Source organism: Octodon degus, unplaced genomic scaffold, assembly GCF_000260255.1.
Source record: "Octodon degus isolate 3935 unplaced genomic scaffold, OctDeg1.0 scaffold00127, whole genome shotgun sequence".
Taxonomy (NCBI): domain Eukaryota; kingdom Metazoa; phylum Chordata; class Mammalia; order Rodentia; family Octodontidae; genus Octodon; species Octodon degus.
In genome coordinates this window covers 3,752,752-3,762,807 of record NW_004524703.1, presented here as the reverse complement: position 1 = coordinate 3,762,807, position 10,056 = coordinate 3,752,752, and the positions used below count along the sequence as shown (strand labels likewise).

The 10,056-nt window shown below is 44.2% G+C and overlaps 1 pseudogene; it reads right to left on the bottom strand.

The window, feature by feature from the left end:
* Positions 1 to 4,113, bottom strand: part of LOC111812527 — a 14,427-nt pseudogene extending 10,314 nt beyond the window's left edge.
* Positions 4,114 to 10,056: the final 5,943 nt, after the last annotated feature.

Sequence of the window (10,056 nt, the reverse complement as noted above, 5' to 3'; positions counted from 1 at the left end):
CTCAGTGGTCTAAAGCACCTACTTAGAACAAGCTAAGCTAAGCAAAGCACAAGGACCGCGGTTCAATCCCCCAGCACCACATGCCAGCCAGCCCCACCCCCTGGTGGGCTGAGCTGGCCACATATAGACATAAGATAAATATATATATATATATATATATTTTTCCCCCCCTATGGGTGGTCCCCTTCCCTTATGAAGGGCATAAGGGGGGCACTTAAAGGAGGTTGGAAATCTTACCCTGAGCCAACAGATCCAGATGTTAGGCTCAATAATACCCATTGTACAAAATAAGGAACAACTGCCCGTGTAATTGACCATGCACCCTCACTCTTTTAATCCAAGGGATGCTGTATGGATAAAGAAGGAAAATGTCCAACTCCTAAAGCCCCTCTGGAAGGGCCCATTCAGATATCCCATCTACTCCCACTGCAGTAAAGGCCAAGATAGTTCCCTGCATTCACCCAGCAGAGTAAAGCTGGGAATGTGTTCCCATTCCATTGGCGCCATGCAAGTGTGACAATCCAGAATAAGTTGACCTGGGCTCCAGGGACATTATCAGGAGATGGCAGCCTTGCTCCAGTCACTCCGGAGGCCGACTAGTCAGTACACAGCAGAAGCCTGAGGACACCACCAACTGGCAGCATAAACAGACCGCATCCCTTTTGTGTCCAGCCTGCCTGGTACATAAGGCCACCCCTTGTTCTTAACTGTACTTGGATCTTCTGCTCAGGCTTTTACTATAGCCCTAACCAAGACCACTCTGGCTGCTTGGAAATGTGGCAAGAAAAGCCTCCTATCCCTCACTTTTCTCTTGTGGGTAGAATGTTTTGCTGGTATAGGCTGGTTTTACAAGAGCCCCATTGGTAGACCTAAGCTCCCCATCATGTGACTTGGGTATTTGCAGGTCAGGTCAGAGAGTCACTTAGGCCTTACTACACAATACTCACTTCTCCTTTCAGGAAAAATCCTTAGCGACCTCCAGACACAGTAAGACTACCTATTCTATCTGCCAATAGGAGAGTCGATACACTTTTTTTTTTTAGCCCTGGCAGAGATTGTACTCAGGACACTAAAGATCTCTTCTTGCTGTGTAGGTGAGAGCACCAACACAAAAAATCAACCCAACCAAGAGGCTAGAGAACTAAATTCTTGTGAACTCTACAATGAAACAGGGTACCCCTGTCCTACCATGTGAGTTTGGCTCCTCAACACCTCAATTATTGAGAAAAACTGCCTTGCCCAATAGAAAATTCATCATCCTGTTAAAAGCCTAATATGCCTAGGCCAAAGATTGCATAAAAAACCCAATGGTAGGGGTCCCCAGATCACCTTGAGCCAAATCCTCACCTCTTATCCAACTTCTCCTATCTCTAGGGTTCCTGGGATATGTTGACAGACATCAAATGGTGGGCCCCAGGTAGGTTATAATAGATACGCAAAAGAATAGCCCCAAGACACCCACGCAGGCTCTTGCCCTATAGGATTTCTTCATCACTCTGCAATTCCTTGTTAGACTCTCTTGTCTAAATCACAGTGCACTTTCTGTCTCATGATCAAAGCAGACAGATAGTTTCTTCCAAATTATACATTTGTCTGACAATAATTATTTTGATACTATTTGTTTGACAGCTGAACAGAGTTCCTTTATGAAAGAAACCAGTAGCTTATGTGGGTGAGGTATGCCTGGTTGACCACTTCTTTTACAGCAAAAAGTTAGAGAGCTGGAACATGTCCTCCCTTGGTACTTAAAACAGAGTTCAAAAAACAAAAACACAACACAGTTCTCTGGATGAACAACTGGGCTTCCCCAAGAGTGGAAATCACTAGGAAGCTAAGTAATCTAAGGCATATATTATTGTCTTCAATATTTACATACCACTTTACAAGTTTTCATGTTGAAAAATACAGCATTTAGACAGACTGAACGCCATTTTTGTAAAGGAATGTATATAAGTCTGGGGAGGCAGGGACAGAATATTTTGGCTTGTGCCTAGATGTCCCCCCTAAAGCTTTATTCAGTCTTAGGCTTTTTCAGAAGTGGCTGAATCTAGATTGTGTGATGCTGGGGTAAGTATGTATTATTGCTCAATCGTCCATTGATTGACTGACACCGCCCTAATCCTAGAAGTCTAGATACAGTGTAAAAGGGGCAGCAAGATGCTGCTGGGGCCTCTTATTGCTTTTGCTGTGTTTTGTGGCTCTGATCTGTCGCCCCTCTGCCATGTGCCAACCTGCCTTAGAGGCAGCTGATTATGGACTGAAATCTCCAACAACTGTGAGCTAAACAAACCTTTTCTCTTTTAACTTTGAGTGTCTGATATTTTGTCTCAGCTGAGAGAAAAGTAACTAAGACAGCCCCTCAGCACAGTGTCCAGCCCCTCTGAGGCCCTGGTGGCAGCTGATCTTTGCTAATCATTGCAGAGAAAACTCTTCAGGCAGGATAGTGTGCTGGCACAATGAGAAGGCGAGCCTTGGACCCCAGTGGGAGGGAGCGGGAAGCCCTCAGTTTCCTGCTTTCCTACCTTTGTCTGAGAATCTCTCACAGTGCACCTTTTCTCACCAAATTGCCAGGCCTTCCAGATTTGCACTTGATAGGGCAGGCACCGGGAATTAGAATATAATATCATACATCATGTCACATTTGTAGTAAAATACTCCATCTGCCTGAAAATGTCAAGTAGAATGCCCATAGGTGAGAACAATTCAATTTAGTTCAACTGACAGCTTTGCCTGGCACTCAGAATACAGAACACAAAAGCCCTATTGCTTTCCTCTTCTCCCAAGCTATGTGATTCTTAAAGTGTCTAGCAAGAATGTTAGAAAAGGGTTTTCCAGAGGCTGCAGAGGTTCAATGGACTCTCTGCTGAGGGATATGGTTGCAGGCGCACGAACTTTTTCCAGCTGCTGCATTCATGAGCAATAGAGCTCAGCTGTGTGGTGTTGGACGTATGCTATTTACCAGGGATAAGCAGGGACATTTATAACCCTCTTCCCTTTTGTTGTTGATGCATAGAGGTTTGTGAAGCAAAAAAGCCTGCACTCTCAGAACATCAGAATGCACTTAAAAGCAATTAGATGGTGAGTGCCTGGCTGAACTCACTACAGACCAAAGCTGCTTCCCCACCAGAGATCAACAATCGTCCTCCCGAGCGTAGGAGGGACAGTGGAGGGGTAGCATTCTCCGTGCTTCATTTAGAACAAATGAGTTCCTGTCAGTCCACAGGCAGAAACCCCAGCCAGGCACACGTGCCTCCGTCTTGCTGGATGCCTGCCCTCCTCTACCAGAGGTCAGGCTGTTATCCTTGTCCGGCTCCTACCACCTTCTTCCCACCCATCATGCTCCTTGAGCAGAAACACGGATCAAATTCTTACATCCTAAACCTCTAGACCTCTGTGTCTGGCTCTGTACCTTGAAAATGTGTATATTGGAATATGATCTAGGATATATTTTACATTCTTAATAGTGAGTTTCAGAACATTTAGATACCATCCCCTCCTCCGTGATGTTGTTTATAATTGGGCATTTAATCCTCCCAACAATTCTATGCAGTAGATTATTATTCTATTTTTACAAATGCAGCATCTGAGCTTCACGGATATCAACTTAGGGACGCGTGTGCAGGAAGAGAGGGTGCTGGGATTCAAAGCAGGGTGGGTTGCCTGCAGAGCCTGTATTCTTCCCAGGAGCTTACGGTGGCATTTCAAATATTGGACTTTTTTGGTGGGGGGAGGGTTACAACATCTAGAGCTAGAGAATCTTTAGAAATGTCTTGTTTACAAAGTCTTCCATCCTACAGATGAGTAAGTTGAGGCCTGAGAAGCCTTTCCAAAGTCATTCAGGAGGTGGGGGTTGAGCACTGGTTCCAATCCACTTCCTTTGTCTCCACTAACACTTTTGAATTTGTCCTGCCTCCTAAATGTAATACTTTCCTACACTGTGGAATGCAGAGAACAAAAAGATGCCCCATAAACCCCTGGACTGGTTGGGCGCTTAAGATGAAAGTCAATAATGTGTTTTCCTGGATGGCACCTTAGCCAGTGCTGGACCACGTCAAGAAAAGGGCCAGAGTCTGCACAGGATGGATTGACTCACTGACGCTCTGCACAGTGCATCTCGAAGCTGAATACTGTCCTGTGAAGAGTGGCACTTAACAGTTACAACGGCTGAGTGCAGACTCGTGCTGTGCTCTCTCAGGCGGTGCTCTCTCTGCCACTGCGGATACCTGGTCCCATACTCAACTTTCTCCTCTATAAAACAGACATGATATGAGCCTATATCTCAGACATAAAGTTTTGAGGATCGTGTCCTTAGCACCCTGCAAGGACAAAGTTTCCTGAATACTCATTTATGTTACTGAGGACTGAACCTAAGGCCTTTATACAGAGCGACACCCCCAGCCTCCTTTCTATTTTTTATTTTAACACACATTCTCACTAATTTGTTGAGCTGCTCAGGTTGGATTAGAAATTATGATCCTCCTGCCTCATCCTTCCAGGGATCTGGAGTTATAGCAACGACCACCTCCCCCAACTTAGCTCTCTGATGTTATTTCTAGGCCCTTCTCTGCTGTGCTGTGGTCCCTGTGTGGTGCTGTGAACAGGCACCAGGCCTGCGACAAGGCAAACTCACTGAAAGTAACAAGTGTTCCATCTTTGGCTCCATTCCTCAGACTTCATGGTGACAATTAAGTGCCCTTCCTGCACGGCCATACCGAGCCACAGTTACTTTATATTTTTCTCTGTGGTAACCAGGCAACTGCCAGTTATACGCACAATGAAAATGCTCACAATGCTTCACTCTGATTCATTTTAGCATGAGGCAGGTTGGCAGCTGAGTCATCTGTACTTCCTGAGAGGTACAATTAGGGGGCCAAGGTTCTGAGCAGAACCATTCATCGCTCTCCAGGTAGCAGCTGAGCCCACAGCAGACAGAGTCCTCGGTGAAGACGAGCTCCTCACTGGCTCCAAGGCCACGTGTGGCTGAGAATGAAGACTGCATCAGACTGCTCCAGATCCATTCTGCTTTTGACTCTACCCCCAGCCATCCACGAAATCCCTCATTAATGGCCTTTGTCTCTGCCTCTATCTCTAAAACCAGAGCACTGGCATCCAGAGCCCCTCAGAAGGCCCTGAGAGCTAAATCTCAATGATTATTTAACAGAAGGGTACGTTGCATGTGAGAAACTCATGATGTGATGCCTTTCACCCCTAATGAAGACTTTTGATCAATCTACCATAAAACTATGGGGTTGTTTAGCTAGTGGGTTAGGTCAAGCAAGTTGACCACAGATTAAAGAAGGAACATCATCTAGTGCAAGACATCAATTCCTCTTGTGATGCCAGCACTTTGGGAGGCTGAGGCAGGAGGACTGACAATTTGAGCCAAACCAGGGCAACTTAACGAGACCCTGACTCAAAACAAAAAAAATATGTAGGCCCTGGGAGGTATATTGTGAACCACCATTCCAGAAAGCAGACCAGGCTCTGCTGGCTGGGAGTTGCCCAATGGTGAGTTCAGTTATGTGACTGATTGTACCCTTTGCAGCTTCTTTTTCATTTGAAGTTAGTTTCAGGCTTTGGTGAGTTAAGAACTCCCAACATGAAGAGCAAATCAAACATTAGGCAAGGTACAAGCATTTTAAGTGCACTCAATGCTTTAGTGATACAATGTGTTGGTGGTGACTCATGGCACCAAGGGCAGATGATTCTCAGGAGCTGCCTGAGGGCCACCCCCAGTGCTCTTGGCCTTCCTGTCTCGTTCTTTCCTTTGTCCCAGTCTCATCCCAAGGCCCTGCTTCCTAAGATGCCCGTATGATCCCAGCCTGCCATGGTGCCCAGCAAGATGAACTCTTGCACATCTGTGTTGCTAAAGATGGGCCCTACACCAAATCTAGTTTTCTTTGCTTAGTACAATTTGTGTGATGGGGAAAATGGTGTCAAGGGAAATAAGCAGAGCAGAGGAGCAGATGCTCCTGTCATCCAGACGCCAATTCTGGCTCCCAAAGCTTCATCCTCAGGGTGCCACAGCCCTCTAGGATAGAGGACTGACTTGTACATTCACACTGTACTTCCCCAGTAGCCCCTTTCTGGTACAATGAAAGCTTTGACAATCAACCATTCAACTTTGTTTTTCAGTACTGGGGCCTGAACCCAACATCTCTGCTCAGAAGTATATTTCCAGCCCTTTTTCCATGTTTCCATTTTGAGACACAGTCTCCCTAAGTCACTAAGTTGATGAAGCTCAGTTCAAAGTTCAGAACCTCCTGCCTCAGCCTCCCAGAGGGCCAGGATTACAGCTGTGCATCACCACATTCAGCTCAATCATTCAACATTAGAATGAAAGAAAAGTTATTTCTCTTTATGTTTGGAAAATTATCTGGTTTACATTTTTATTTACTCAATCTTGTTTCAAAAAAGGAATTCAAGTTATTTCACAAAAATATGCACAGCAATATGAAATCAACCAAACAAGGAAATTAAGACCAAGGGATAATAATAATATAGTATAGTATTATTATTGTTAAAAGATAGCTATAGGTCATTTACTATGCGAAAGGTTCATATAGAGTTATAAAATATGGACTGTTAGTTGTTGTCTTTCCTGATAGCCAGAGCAAAGAAAGTATAACTGAATAAAAGACTCATAGATCTAGTTATAAAAAACCCATACCAGCACAACTTTTCTTTAAAGTCATGCTATGAGGATCCAAACAAAACAGCAGGGTCTATGGCTTTTGGATGAGACAGAGCTATTCAAAAGGGAGGGAGGAGGCCAGGGAGATAGCTCAGAGGCTTCAGCGCTTGTCTGGCAAGTATGAGGTCCTGAGTTTGATCCCTGGTACCTCTCCCCCCAGGGAAAAAAAAAGGAGGGAGACACTGAGGTCTCTTGGTGTCAGAGTAGCTGCCAAGTTCCAGTTCCTGTGCTGGGCCTGACTCTGTGGAGAAAGATCCAGAAGATTCTGAGAATAGGGCAGTGTTCTCTCTTCAGAAGAATGGTTGGTATTTACCAACAGAGTGTAAAGGCAAGGTGTGCTCATGTCACATGTTTGCCAGATGACTTAGGAGATCTACAGTGAGCATGATTTGACAGCTCAGCTTCTGATCAAAGTGAGGCACTGGACTGTTCAAGTTACTCACTTTGGAAAGAAGAAAGCAGATGGCCTCCTCTCTCACCACACAGGTGGCTGGGAGCTATATCAGAATCATCACCACTGCCACTGCCACCATGGCTTCAGAATTATTGTCATGCCAAATACTGGTCATCCTTCGAGGCATTTAAACATACTGAATGCATTTTTTAACTTTTACTATTATTATTTATTGGCAGCCTCATCCCACCCTGAGGGCAGGGCTGGCATGGCATGTGGTGCTGGGGAATGAACCGTGGTCCCCTGTGCCTGCCTGTTTGTCTAAGCAGGTGCTTTAGACCACTGAGCTCCCTTGCTGGCCCCTGCATTTTGCAACTATTGATGTCTGTGTAATTTATTTTTAGCTTTATGTAGATGTAATTGACAAAAATTGTGTGTGTTCAAGGTGCACAGCATGATGTTCTAATAATAGGCACAGGTTGTGAAATAATTACTGCAACCAAATTGATTAGTATGTCCGTCACCTCTCACCATGTGTGTGTGCATGTCTCTAAAGGGCCGTGTGTGTGTGTGTGTGTGTGTGTGTGTGTGTGTGTGTGTGTTGTGTTCCTGTGCATGTGGTGAGAACCCTGAAGGTATGTTCTTTTAGGAATTTTCAAGTGTACAACAAAGTTACTATTGACTACAGTCTCCAAGGTGCACAGTAGATCTCCAGAATTTATTCAACTTATAACTCAAAGTTTGTACCTTTGGACCAACAACTTCCTATTTTTCCCAGGTCATGAATATTGTTTAGGTTGAAGATTCAGTTAAGAAAATAGTAAACTGGATATAAATTCTCCCCAGTTCCCACTGCTAGTAAGTGACAGTTTAGAGTTTTGAATCTGGACCAGTCTACTCTAAATTCTCAGCTTCAAGCTCAGTCTAAGTTTATATACTTCTATAGTAAACTTTGAGCACATACTCCCTGCATATGTTTATGTATTAGTAAATGAATATAATTATGTCGATTTAAAAATGTTAGAACATATGTTTTAAAGAATAGGAGTGGGAGAGCTTCCAGCTACCCTGTGCTGGTGGGACCTGCCAGTCCCAGCTCAGGCACAGCATGGGTGTGAAACTCTTCCACACCCTTGGGGTCAACCCCAACACTTGGCAGCACCCCTGCACCTCGCCCGACACATGAGAATTTCTGTTGCATTCTAGGGACTCCCAGATCCAGTCCTAGCCCAGGTCCGGTGAGTGTGTGGGAGGGCTTCCAGCTACCCTGTGCCAGCGGGAGCTGCCAGTCCCAACAGAGGTGCAACATGGGTGAGACCCTCTTCCACCCCCTGAAGACCCCCACCACAACTCCGCAGCACTCCCCACCCCCAGCCTGCCCACCGCGGGAGAATTTCTGCTGCTTTTTAGGGACCCCCAGATACAGTCCTAGACTAGGCCTGGTGAGCGTATGGGAGAGTTTTCTCTCCCCACTACTCCACCCTTCCCCTCCAGACTCAGCTTAGGCCTGGCATACAGGCCTGGGGTGAAACCCTGCAACTGAAATCCCTGCAGAGAGAGTAAGGGACAGAACCACTCAGCTAGTTCAGGAGCAGAACATCTTGTCAGAGGGGCACAACAGGTTCACTCCCAAAGGTGGCAGCAGAAAGGAGGTGAGCACAGCAGCCAGACCCAAGCCAGGCACAGCTGAATAAATCAAACCTTTGTAGACTCGCACCTGAACTTCAATAGGTGTTAAGGTTATAATTGCACCAAAGCTCTACAACAAAGGTCAGAAGACAGTGCTACACAAAATGCCAACGAGAAGGAACAAAATGCAATCTCCAAACCCAAGCCCACCCATAACAAGTGCAGAGGACACTAACACAGAACAAAGTGGGAGTCACACAGCTGAAATCAATGAATCAATGGCTTCTGAAATAAAGAAACAGCTGCAGAAAGGTATAGAGGAACTCAGATTGGACATGAAAAAAGAAATCCCTGAATTAATAATATCTGCAGTCAAGAATCAAATGCAGAAACATATGGAGGAAACCCAATGCCCACCCAGAACAAGTGCAGAGGACACTAGTTCAGCTCAAATGGATGAATTAATAGTGTTGATAGTAAATAAGCAACAGAAGAAAGTGATAGAGGAACTAAGACTGGAATTCTTTTCTACTAGCTCAGCTCAAATGTACGAATTAATAGTGTCAATAGTAAAAAAGCAACAGCAGAATGTTATAGAGGAACTCAAAGCGGAATTTTCTGAAATAAGAAAAGAATTCTCAGAACTCACAGCATCTGAAGTAAAGAATCAACTATAAAAACATAGGCAGGAAAAACCAATATGAAAAAAACACTGCAGTAAAAGAATTAATAAATGCTTCTAAAGAAGACATTGATTAAAAAAAATAGAGGAGTTTACAAAAATGACAGATTCCTTGAATGAGCAATACAGGAAAGAAATAGATCGCATGAAGCAGAGTCAAAGAGATATAGAGAAATTTAAAATCTCAATCAAAAGCTTGCAAAATCGTTTAAGTGAAAGTGAAGACAGAATTTCAGATCTTGAAGACGCTGGTGCAGCTAGTGAAAAGATAAGAAAGGATCTCTTAAAAACAGCTAGGATGCGGGAAAAAATAATCCATCACCTGCAAGATGATGCAAAGATGAACAATGTGAGACTACTACACATCATTGAGAAAGAAGGAGTCAATACAAATCACATTAAAAAAATATGGGCAGAAGTAATAGCAGAAAACTTCTCAAATATGAGGAAACAATCTGACATTCAGGTAACCGAAGCATACAGAACGCCAAGGAACCTCAACCCAATTAAAAACACACTGAGACATATAATAGTCAAGATCCTAGAAATTCAGCAGAAGAATAATATACTGAAAGCTGCTAGAGAAAAGAAGCAGATCACATTCAAAGGAAAACCCATCAGAATTACAAATAAAAAATAAAATAAAATAAAAAATAA